General features: G+C 58.6%; 1 long non-coding RNA gene across 1 annotated transcript; it reads right to left on the bottom strand.

The window, feature by feature from the left end:
- Positions 1–1992: 1992 nt before the first annotated feature.
- Positions 1993–6598, bottom strand: LOC124099613 (uncharacterized). The gene is made up of 2 exons (XR_006854015.1): positions 6055–6598; positions 1993–5879 (listed from the first exon to the last, which is right to left on the bottom strand). It is a non-coding gene; the product is annotated as an uncharacterized LOC124099613 (long non-coding RNA).
- Positions 6599–9397: the final 2799 nt, after the last annotated feature.

Below are 9397 nucleotides of genomic sequence, written 5' to 3'. Positions count from 1 at the left end.
CCTCCTAAATCTCTTTTAATGCATGCCTTTCCCCACCATGTTCTTCCATTACCCGTGTAATTCAGATGTGATACATAGTTTCCCACAGTTTGGATTTCGTTGGTGACACCTCTGTGGTGAATTTAACTTGTTCTTCTATCCCCTGACTTGCCTCCAGATTGGCAGAGGGTTCAAAGGCTCTGTGTGGGAAATGTCCCCATGCCCAGGGACCCTGTGGCCTGGTCTGGTAACAGTGTTGGTTGTCAAGCAGGAGAAGGTGCCTTTAAGGCATTAGTGGGCACAGGCCGGGGGAGCTGCTCACGTCCTGCAGCACACCCGCCCCCCAGGCCGGGCTATCAGACTGCCAGGAGGGCCAGGCTGAGGACCCTGCAAGTGTGGTCAGAGTGAGGTCAAGCGGCAATGTGGCCTTCCATTGCTGTCCTTGTGTTTGTGATGTCATACTCTTTGCTTCCGTCAGGTGGTGGAGGGTGACGGTCGGGCTGTGCATCCTGTCTCATCTGCTGACAAAAGGCTTCTGTAAAGGGAGCCTCTTGGATCTCCCAGAGGTCTCCTGACTCTGTTCTGCTGTGCAGGCTGTACCTCCAAGTACAAGGCTGGTTCTCAGACCAAGAGGGGACACGGAATCCTTTGTTCTAACGTTGGCTGGGAGCTAGGCCCCCTGTTGCGGGGGGTACGGCGGCTTTCTCCTTGCCCTCCAGCTAGCTCCTAACAGGAGCAGGGAGGTGATGTCTGGAGAGTCAGAGCTACAACAGCAAGACCTTGAACAACACAGATAACAAAGCACATCCCTGGGCACGTGGTCAACGGCTGCGTGGCTGGTCATGGGACGAGCACCTGGTAGGGAGAGGAAGCCTGATGCCTGAGAGACCTGCTGGGCCAGGTCAGCGAGAGCAGCCTGGGGCCCTGGGTGCTCACCTTGCAATGGTCTGGCTTGGTGACCAGGGTGGTCAGAAGCACTGATTCTGGAGTGGACTAGCCTGCCTGGGACCTGTCTCCCAGTGCCCCAGGTGCACCGTCTGGCCTGGGCAGACCTCTTTCACCCCCTGAGCCGTGTTTCCTCATTTAGGAAGCAGGGATAATGCGAGTGTCCACCTCTGAGGGCTTTGTGCAGATTCCGTGACCTGGGTGAGGTGCTCTGCCCAGGGCCCTGGGAGAGTGGTCAGCAGTGGGAGGCCTCCTGATTTCCCCACTGGTTCTGGCCTTCCACGATCCTGTCCCAAGTATGCTCAATGGGAGATGCAGGGCTTGAGTGGCCCTGGGGGCTGCTGGGCTCCGGGTGGCAGGGAGCTGAGGAGGGGCCTCAGAGGTCAGCTGGAGAGTCACACTTTCAGGAGGCTACTGACATGGAGGCCGTTTTGAGGGGCCTGCCCTGGTAGACACAGATCTGTGTGGGTTACTGAACTTGACCTTGGGAACCCCACCTGATTTCCCTTGTGTTTTGGGGTCTCTGTGCTCATTACATAGGGGAGGAAGCATCAGCCCGAGACAGCTGTGTGTGGCCTCTCTGGGGGCCATCAGGGTCAGAGCCTCCACTCAGGTATCCTCAGTCCCCCAGAACCTCTGGTTTGTAAACTCGTCCCTTCCCAGCCACTCTGTTGCCAACAAGGTGTCTCTGTGGCCCATGCTAAGAAGGTGGTCTTCTGTGAGCACGCGGCGGCTGCTGGCCTCCTTCCTGCCTTAGCAACCCAGGCTGTCTGGTGGGAGGGCCCACCAGAGGCGGCTCTGAGTCCCTGGCTTCCTGTGGGGCCCATGGGAGCTATGTCCCTCTCCCCAGCTCCTTCACAGCAAGGTGTGCTTTCCTCAAATTGCTCTCCAGGGACTCCTCGAGAGTCAAGACGTTTGGAAGTGCAGGAGGTGTGTGGGTTTTCTAAGCTTCAGCAGTTGCTCACCAATTTGCTTTTTAATGGTAGGCATGCTTGCCCCAAAATGCTCCATGAGTGCCGCTGTGGTCAGGTTCCTGTGACTGTGACCAAGGCACCAGACAAGAACAGCTTAGAGAGGAAGTTTATTTTGGTTCACAGTCTCAGAGGTCTCAACCCGTAGATAGCTGACTGCGTGCTGTGGGCCCAAGGTGAGGCAGAGGGCGTGGTGGAGGAAAGCAGCTCAGGAAGCAAAGAGAGAGAGCTCCACTCACCAGGGACAAAACATAAACCCTCAGGGCACACCCCGTGACCACCTCCTCCAGCCACACCCTACCTGCCTGCAGCCACCACCCAGTTCATCCACACTGTGCCTTGGTGCACTGATGAGGTCACAGTGCTCACCTCTGAACCTTCTTGACTGTCTCACACATGAGCTTTTGGGGATACGCCACTCTGAACCATAACAGGCTGTGACACGGGGAGCCACGGCAGGGCATGTGTCCCCTCCTGAAGAACGGATTCGTGGGGGCTCTTAGCTGGTGTCCTAAATATGAACTTGGGGAGACCTAAGTTCCCTGGTGAGCCCCAATATGAGGCCCACCTGTGGGTACAGTGCACCTGGCCTTGGCACCTGCGTGGGCGTCCTCCACCCCTGAGAACTGTGGAGCCCGGGCACAGCACCGCTGCCTCCCTGCATCGTTGGATCATCCACTGGAACTGCCCGTTTGGGTCCCAGACTCCAGAGAACTGAATTTCCATTCTGCGGGACCCCAGGGGCGGCGTTTGGCCTCCTCACCTGCCTTGTTCCCTGTCGTGATTGTGAATGAAAATGCTTAAGAAGGTGTCCGCTATGGAGTTTAGAGGGTGAAGGACTGTCGGGGGAGAACTGGATCTGAAGAACCAGCTGAGCCGCATGCCCCTGTAGGTACCCATTACGTGGTTCATGAGTGGATAGCTGGCGTTTGACCTTTTCGTCAACTCAGCCAGGAGCAAGCGGGGTGTGGCCCGTCTGGACGGCTGGCTCCCGCATCACTTGTTGGCTACTTTGCCAGTCTGAGTGCCAGGCTGCCTGCCCGCCATCTCGCCACACGCTGGTCCTGAGCTGGTGCTGGCTGCGGAGGAGCTCTGGGGAGGCCTTGTGCGCCTTCCCTGGTTCTGCACCTGAGGCCAACCCAGCTCCACCTCTGCTAGCTGCGGGACCGTGTTGGTCCTCAAGTGCTGGGAACTTGTCTCCTGGCCTGGAAGCAGGGCCCGGAGCACGCCAGGCCTCAGAAGGCTACGGCAAGTGGGACAGCGCCTTGTGTCGGCCCATCAGGGTCCTTTCTTTTAAGGCTGAATGACGTTCCACTGTGATCAGACCATGTTCATGGCTGGTCCACTGATGGGCACTGGGCTGCTTCCTGCCCTTGGCCACTGTGGCGCTGCTGTGTTCACAGGGGTTAGGCCTGACCCTCCCGGGCCCTCGTGCAGGCGTCCTGGCCTGGAAGTCTCACTGCCTCTCCACCCTGCTGTCTCAGGGCCACCCTGCCCCTAGACAGGCGAACCAGCACCACCAGCGCTCGCTCCACTCGCTCTTCCCAGTGGGTGCCAGGTCCCCACGGGGCCTCCAGGACCCTGCCGAGGGTGAGGCCCTCGCCCAAGTTCTGCTCGTTTCCGCAGTGGAAACGGCATCCCTGCCCAGCTGCAGGGACCTAAGGGCAAGGATGAACCTTTTGTGACCCCACCAACAAATGTGTGTGGGGTCAATGACCAGGGGGTGCCGTGAGGCTGAGGGAGACCCTCTTCAGCCTTGTTTTGACCTCCACTTCTACCCCGTCTTCCACCCTCGGCAGCCGACCCTCCCTCCCTCCCCCTTTGTCCTGGGGCCTTTCCTGGGGTCTGCATTTCCCACTTGCAGATGCCCCAGGGTCAGGTGAGGGAGCCCAGCGCCCGGGCTCACAGCAGGTCCTGGTCCCGCGACGATGACCTTTGTGTGAAGAGATTCTGGGCTTTTCAAACAATAAAACACGAAACTATCCACATTGGGGAAAATATGGCAAAACAAATAACGGAACCGCTTTCCATTGACTTCTAGGTCGCTTGACCTGACCCTGGCCTCAGTGCTCAGCCCTTGGCTAACTGCTGATGGCACTCGAGATTAGCCTCGCAGTTACGGGCTGATTTCCTTATTTGTCAATTTCCCGAGTTTTATGTTTGGAGGTGGCCCTGGGCCCACAACAAAAGCTGGGCCATCAGGAGAGGAGCACCTATTTGTCATCGGTCAAGCAGAGGCCAGGAGGGGAGCAGCCACCAAGAAGCATCTTAGATCCGAGCTGACGACCCTCCCCAGCAGAAGCACTCCTAGAGACAACTGTATTCCCAATATTGTCAAAATTGCAGTCTTCCCCAAGTCACCATGTGGCTGCAGGTCTGTAATCCCAGCAGCGTGCCAGAGCTGGGCCGGGCCAGAGGCAGGAGAGATGCACCTCTGGTGGGTGGTGACCTCCGCCCACCTCCACGCCTCCCCTCTCGCCCTGTTTAAACCCCTGGAAGAAAATGGAGCGAAGGACACTTTCCTTCGTGCGGCTGTGGGGCGGCTAAGGTCACAGAGCTGATGACCTCCTCTCTCCTGTTCCATAATGAACCATTTAGCAGCTGGAAGGTCTGTGTGTTGGTGCCGGGCAGTTACTTGTTTGACTGAGATTGGAGAACTCTGAACTTTGAGCGTGTGCTGTTTATTGTATTGAGCTGTGTTTAAAGGAAAATCTACTGCTTTCCACTGATGGGTGTTTCTGGCTAACAGCACTTTAAAGAAGTGGAAAATGCTCAGTTATCGCCCAGTGTGAGCGGGGATCAATAGTAGTTCCGCCGTGCCTGGTAATTGGAGTAGCTGTTATACACAAGAGCTCGGGTCTCCTCGAGTGACTCTTATCAATCTAGTGTCCATCATCATCTGATAATCAGACCGAAAATATGGTGGGGAATTTTCCCTTTTTAAATCAAGCTTGTGAAAAACATTTGAAATGATGATGAAAAAAAATCTCATTGTTCAACCCAGCGGGGAGGAGAACCCGGGCGCTGGGAGGCTCGTGCTGCAGATGGAGTCCGACAGGTGCATGAGGGCCGGGAGGACCCTCTTCCACAACACCGCAGAGCGCTGAGGAGACTGTGGCTGTGTCCGGGCTGCTGGAGGTGTCTCCACCTGCTGCCCACACCTGGGCGGAGGCATATCGCCCTTGGTCACTTGAGACTGCTGCCTCTACTTGGGCCTCAGGTAATCCCGGTGCGGCCGGCTCTGGAAAGGGCTGGAGAGGTCGCACAACGTGGTGGTCAAGAGGCTGCAACCCCACCTGAAGCAAGCCCTCAGGATCGGCTGGTGGCCAGAAAACATCATCCTGCCGGGGTCCATTCAGGCCTCAAGCAGTCCTCAGACTCTGCCTTGGAGCAAGACTGAGCTCTGCTCTGCCTCACCGCTGGACACCTGGTGCAGAGGCCTTTTTCTTTTTCTTGGTGCTAGGGCTTAAACCCAGACGCACTTAACAACCAAGCCCCATCCCCAGCCCTTTTATTTTTTGAGACAGGGTCTTGCTGAGATGCCCAGATTGGCCTCAAACTTGCAATCCTCCTGCCCCAGACTCCCACCTGGTGCCAGAGTGCCTTTTGCTGCAGAAAAGTGGACCAGCAGCAGCTGTGGCCTCCAGGTGCTGGCTTGCACCTCGGAGATAAAGGATAAGGCCCAGACTGACCCAGGAGAGGCTGAGGCCTGGGCTCTGAAGACCGAGAACCTGGCAAGGGCTCCAGGACATGTCCACCGCAAGACTGTGCTGTTGAAAGTTCCCTAGCCACATCACCTGCAGGTCCCATGGTCTTCCAGGAGAGTTCCCCTGTGTCTAGATGGATGGGCCGGGGTTGGTCCCGGGGTTTCCATGCTCTGTGGAGTTGAGGCTCTGGCTGGAGCAGGTGAGTGCTGATTGCAAGGCACCCACATGGCCCCCTAGGACCCACGGGCTCCTCCCATGGCCTCAGCAGCTGTCACACCTAGAAAGAGCCCATGCAGGGAGCCATGCAGACAGGGACCGCTGAGGGACCATGAGGCTTGCTGATATTAGGCACAAACCCCACAAAACCCCCAACCCTCCAAACTAACACACCTATGTTCTGAAACTGCGTGGGAGTCTGTGGGGGTCTGGGCATCTTGGGAGGAAAACTGTACCTTGAATGGCATCTTTAAAATCATTCGTATCTGGGGCTGGGTTGTGGCTCAGTGGTAGAGCACATGTCTTGCATATGTGAGGTACTGGGTTCAAGTCTCAGCACTGCATATATATATATAAATAAATAAATAAAATAAAGGTCCATTGACAACTAAAAAAATTATTCATGTCTATGATGCCAAATAAGAGAAACTACTTCTGTAAGTGATAACAGTGGGATCCCCCTCCTTCCTTCAGAGACTGACTAGACCTTAACAGAGTGTGTGTGCGCATGCGAGTGGGTGGGTGTGGTTCTGTAGGAGCCGTCCCTTTGCCCACGCCTGGTTCCCTAGGTCCACCCAGGACACAGAGCTCTCTTCTGAGCCCTGCCCCTTAGCTCTGTCTTATCTGGTCTCTGAGAGGAAAGGTGAGCTGGCCCTTACCCATATGTGTGTTCACACTCCCACATGTGCACACTCACCCTGTGCACAGTCACGCACACGTATATGCTTGCTGCCCACAGTTGCCCCTGCCCTCCAACCCCGCCTGGTCTGTGCTCAATCTGTCCCCAGCAGCCCCAGCCAGGACCCCTCTCCTGCAGGAGGCGCCTCCTCAGCCCTGACAGACGCTCTGCCTGAGGACCAGGTGCTTGCTCGCTGCCCTCCAGGGCAGTGCGCCCTGCCTAGGCTGAGCGCGGGGCCTCTGTCCTTCGGGGCCCTTGCCTGGCCGTGTGCTTATTTCCCTCCTGTCTGGGGATCCCAGTCTCCTCCCTTCTGCATGGCTGAGGGAGCCGCTAGGAGCATCCTCTCTGCCCACTCCTTCTGTGGACTGGTCACAGGTGACAATCCAGCACCACTCTGATTGATCCCCTACGCACAAACTGGGAGTCAGGGCCAGCAGGGTGGAGTCGTCAGGGTCTCCCACTTCCTGAGCGACTCTGGGCAGGCTCCTCACCCTCTCTGAGCCTTGGTGTAAGGCGCTTCCTCACTGCAAACTGGGAATGACTTTTGGCTTCACTTCCTGGGTGGTCATGCAGGCTGGGCGCTGTGGGGTGTGCAGGTGGGCGCTGTGGGGTGCACGCACCTGTCCTAGGGAAGCCTCACAGCTCGGTGTAGAAGACTTCATTCCCATGGCCCCAAAAGCTTGTTCAGCGTTGGGGACCTTGTTCTGGCTGAGGACAGCAGTACAGGTGCCAGGACTCGGGCTCCCTGTAGTCACCTGCTGAGTCCTGGTCCAAACTGGAGGTGTCCAGTGGTCCTGTGAGTGGACGCGGAGGCCACAGCAACAGCACACACACGGGTCCTGTCCCAGCTACTTCCTGGCCTCAGCACAAGGTGCTTGGGTGGCCACACCTGCAGGCAGCGCTATTGGGTGAGTTCTCTGTCCCCTCCCTTCATTCTGGCCCTTGCCCTTGGAGCTGTAGGGGGCCAGCCCTGCCCGAGGTCATTGTCCACTGGGAATCCCCAAGTCCCTGGTGCGGCTCTGGCCCTCAGTTCTCCCAGCAGCAGGACAATTCTGGGGCATGTGCAGTGGGCTGCCTGTCCCCAGGGCGGCCACCTGGCCCACTGTGCCCTGTGGACCGTTCCCTCGGCTTGTCCTCCTGGGTCGGGGGAGCATGGTGCCCGCCTGGAGCTGGGGAGGAGAGGAGAGAGGGAGGCGCCGTGGTAGGCAGCGTGGGCCTTCCCGGAGTGGCTCCAGGAGCGGGGGGACACGCCTCCCACAGCGGGGCTGCCCAGGGTGCGCCTGCAGGGTGTCTGTGTGGCCCTGTCCCCTCACCTGCCAGTCCTGTGTCAACCTCCCGATGGAAGGGACGTCACCACCCTCAGCTTGGCAGACCCAGTGTTTGGCAGTGAACGTTGATGATGTCACCTGCCTCAGAGCAGCGTCCTTTGTGTCACGGGCTTGGCTCTTGGAATCAGGTGCACAGTGCAGGCAAAGGACACTGGGGGACCATGCAGCCCAGCCCGGGTGTCTTGGGAAATGTGGAGTGGACAGTACCGGGCACCTCTGGCTGCGCCTCACCCACCAGGGCTCCCTCTGTGCCCTCAGGAGGGTGGGTAACTAGGCAGCCTAGAGCCGCGGTGCAGCCGGCTCCAGGGGCCACGCGGAGCACCTGTGTCAACACACGGGTGTAATCAGGGAGATTAGGGGTGTCACGTTATCACTGGGATTTGGTCAAGTCTGGGTCATGATGGGACATTGCAGCCTCATGTTCTGCATGCTGCCTGCTGCCGACCCTCGTGTCATCTGCAGTGGATCCCGTGGTCTGCCCAAGTTCGGGCTGATGGGCTCAGTGGCCAGCATGGCCCGTGCGCACCGGGGAGCCCGTGGCTGCGTCTGTGTGTGCACTTGTGTAGCACCGAGCGTTTCAGGACAGAGGACAGTCTGCAGGCCAGTGTCCCCGGCGCCCAGGGTCTCCTTGGCCCCTCTAGCAACTGTAGCCGTCAGAGACTAGTTATGTGGGTCAACATGCAGACCTGGTGGGATGAGGTGAGTGGCCCAGGTGGCTTGCAACACAACCACGTCAAGAGCCCCAGGGACCTACGCTCAGAAATTCTGGCCTAGGCTACCTGCCCGTGACTCTTACTGCCAAGCCATGGCCGAGGATTCCCAGATCCCGCGGGGTGGGGGGTTGGGGGAGCAAGAGGCTGCTGAGTTGGGGTCCTGTTCCTGAGCCGCTCAGCAGGGGACGCTCACTGCCCAGAGGCAGGGCAACGAGGGGAGGCTGAGGCTCCCAGGAATCCAGGAGCCCGTCTGTGTCGGGTGGCTGCAGGTCTCCTGAGGACTTCAGTGGGGGCACCTGCGGCCTCCTGCCCTGTCCCCCGTCCCTGCCGGTCCCTCTGTCCCTCCCTGTCCCTTTGGGGCCACATTCTGGTGTGTGAAATGGGACTGGGCCTAAAACAAAACAGCAGTGCTTTTGGCAGAGTCGGGAGAGAGAGCCGAGGAGCCCAGGACAGCCCTGCTTTGAGCTTCTGGGGGCCCAGCTGGCTCCCTCCTGAGGGTCTGGGAGGAGGGCAAGGGGGTGGCAGGGGTGGGCCTGGCCACTGGTGGTGGACCAGGGATGACGGCGGAGTGTGGCTCATCCTGCCGATGGATCTTCTTTCCCAGCACCCGATGCCGAGGGGCCACAGTGCACCGTCCCTGCTGGGTCTGGGCCCCAGGGTGCCTGGAGTGGGACTAGAACCAGGCCAGCCCCTTTTGGGCCAGGGTGGGTGGTCTGGCCATGCCCCTTCATTCCCCTTGGTGGGAGCTCTTGAAATCTAATCCACCTGTGCCACTGTGCCAGTGCTTCCCAGTGGTGGCCCTAGGGTCAGAGACACTGTCCTTGTCATGTGACATGTAGCCTGGTGTAGGTAGGGGCAG

This window comes from Marmota monax, unplaced genomic scaffold (assembly GCF_021218885.2).
Source record: "Marmota monax isolate L192 unplaced genomic scaffold, Marmota_monax_Labrador192_F-V1.1 WCK01_AAM20220418_F8-fsc00026, whole genome shotgun sequence".
Lineage (NCBI taxonomy): Eukaryota > Metazoa > Chordata > Mammalia > Rodentia > Sciuridae > Marmota > Marmota monax.
Note: the sequence above shows the minus strand (reverse complement) of the source record. Positions and strands in the feature narration are given on the sequence as shown.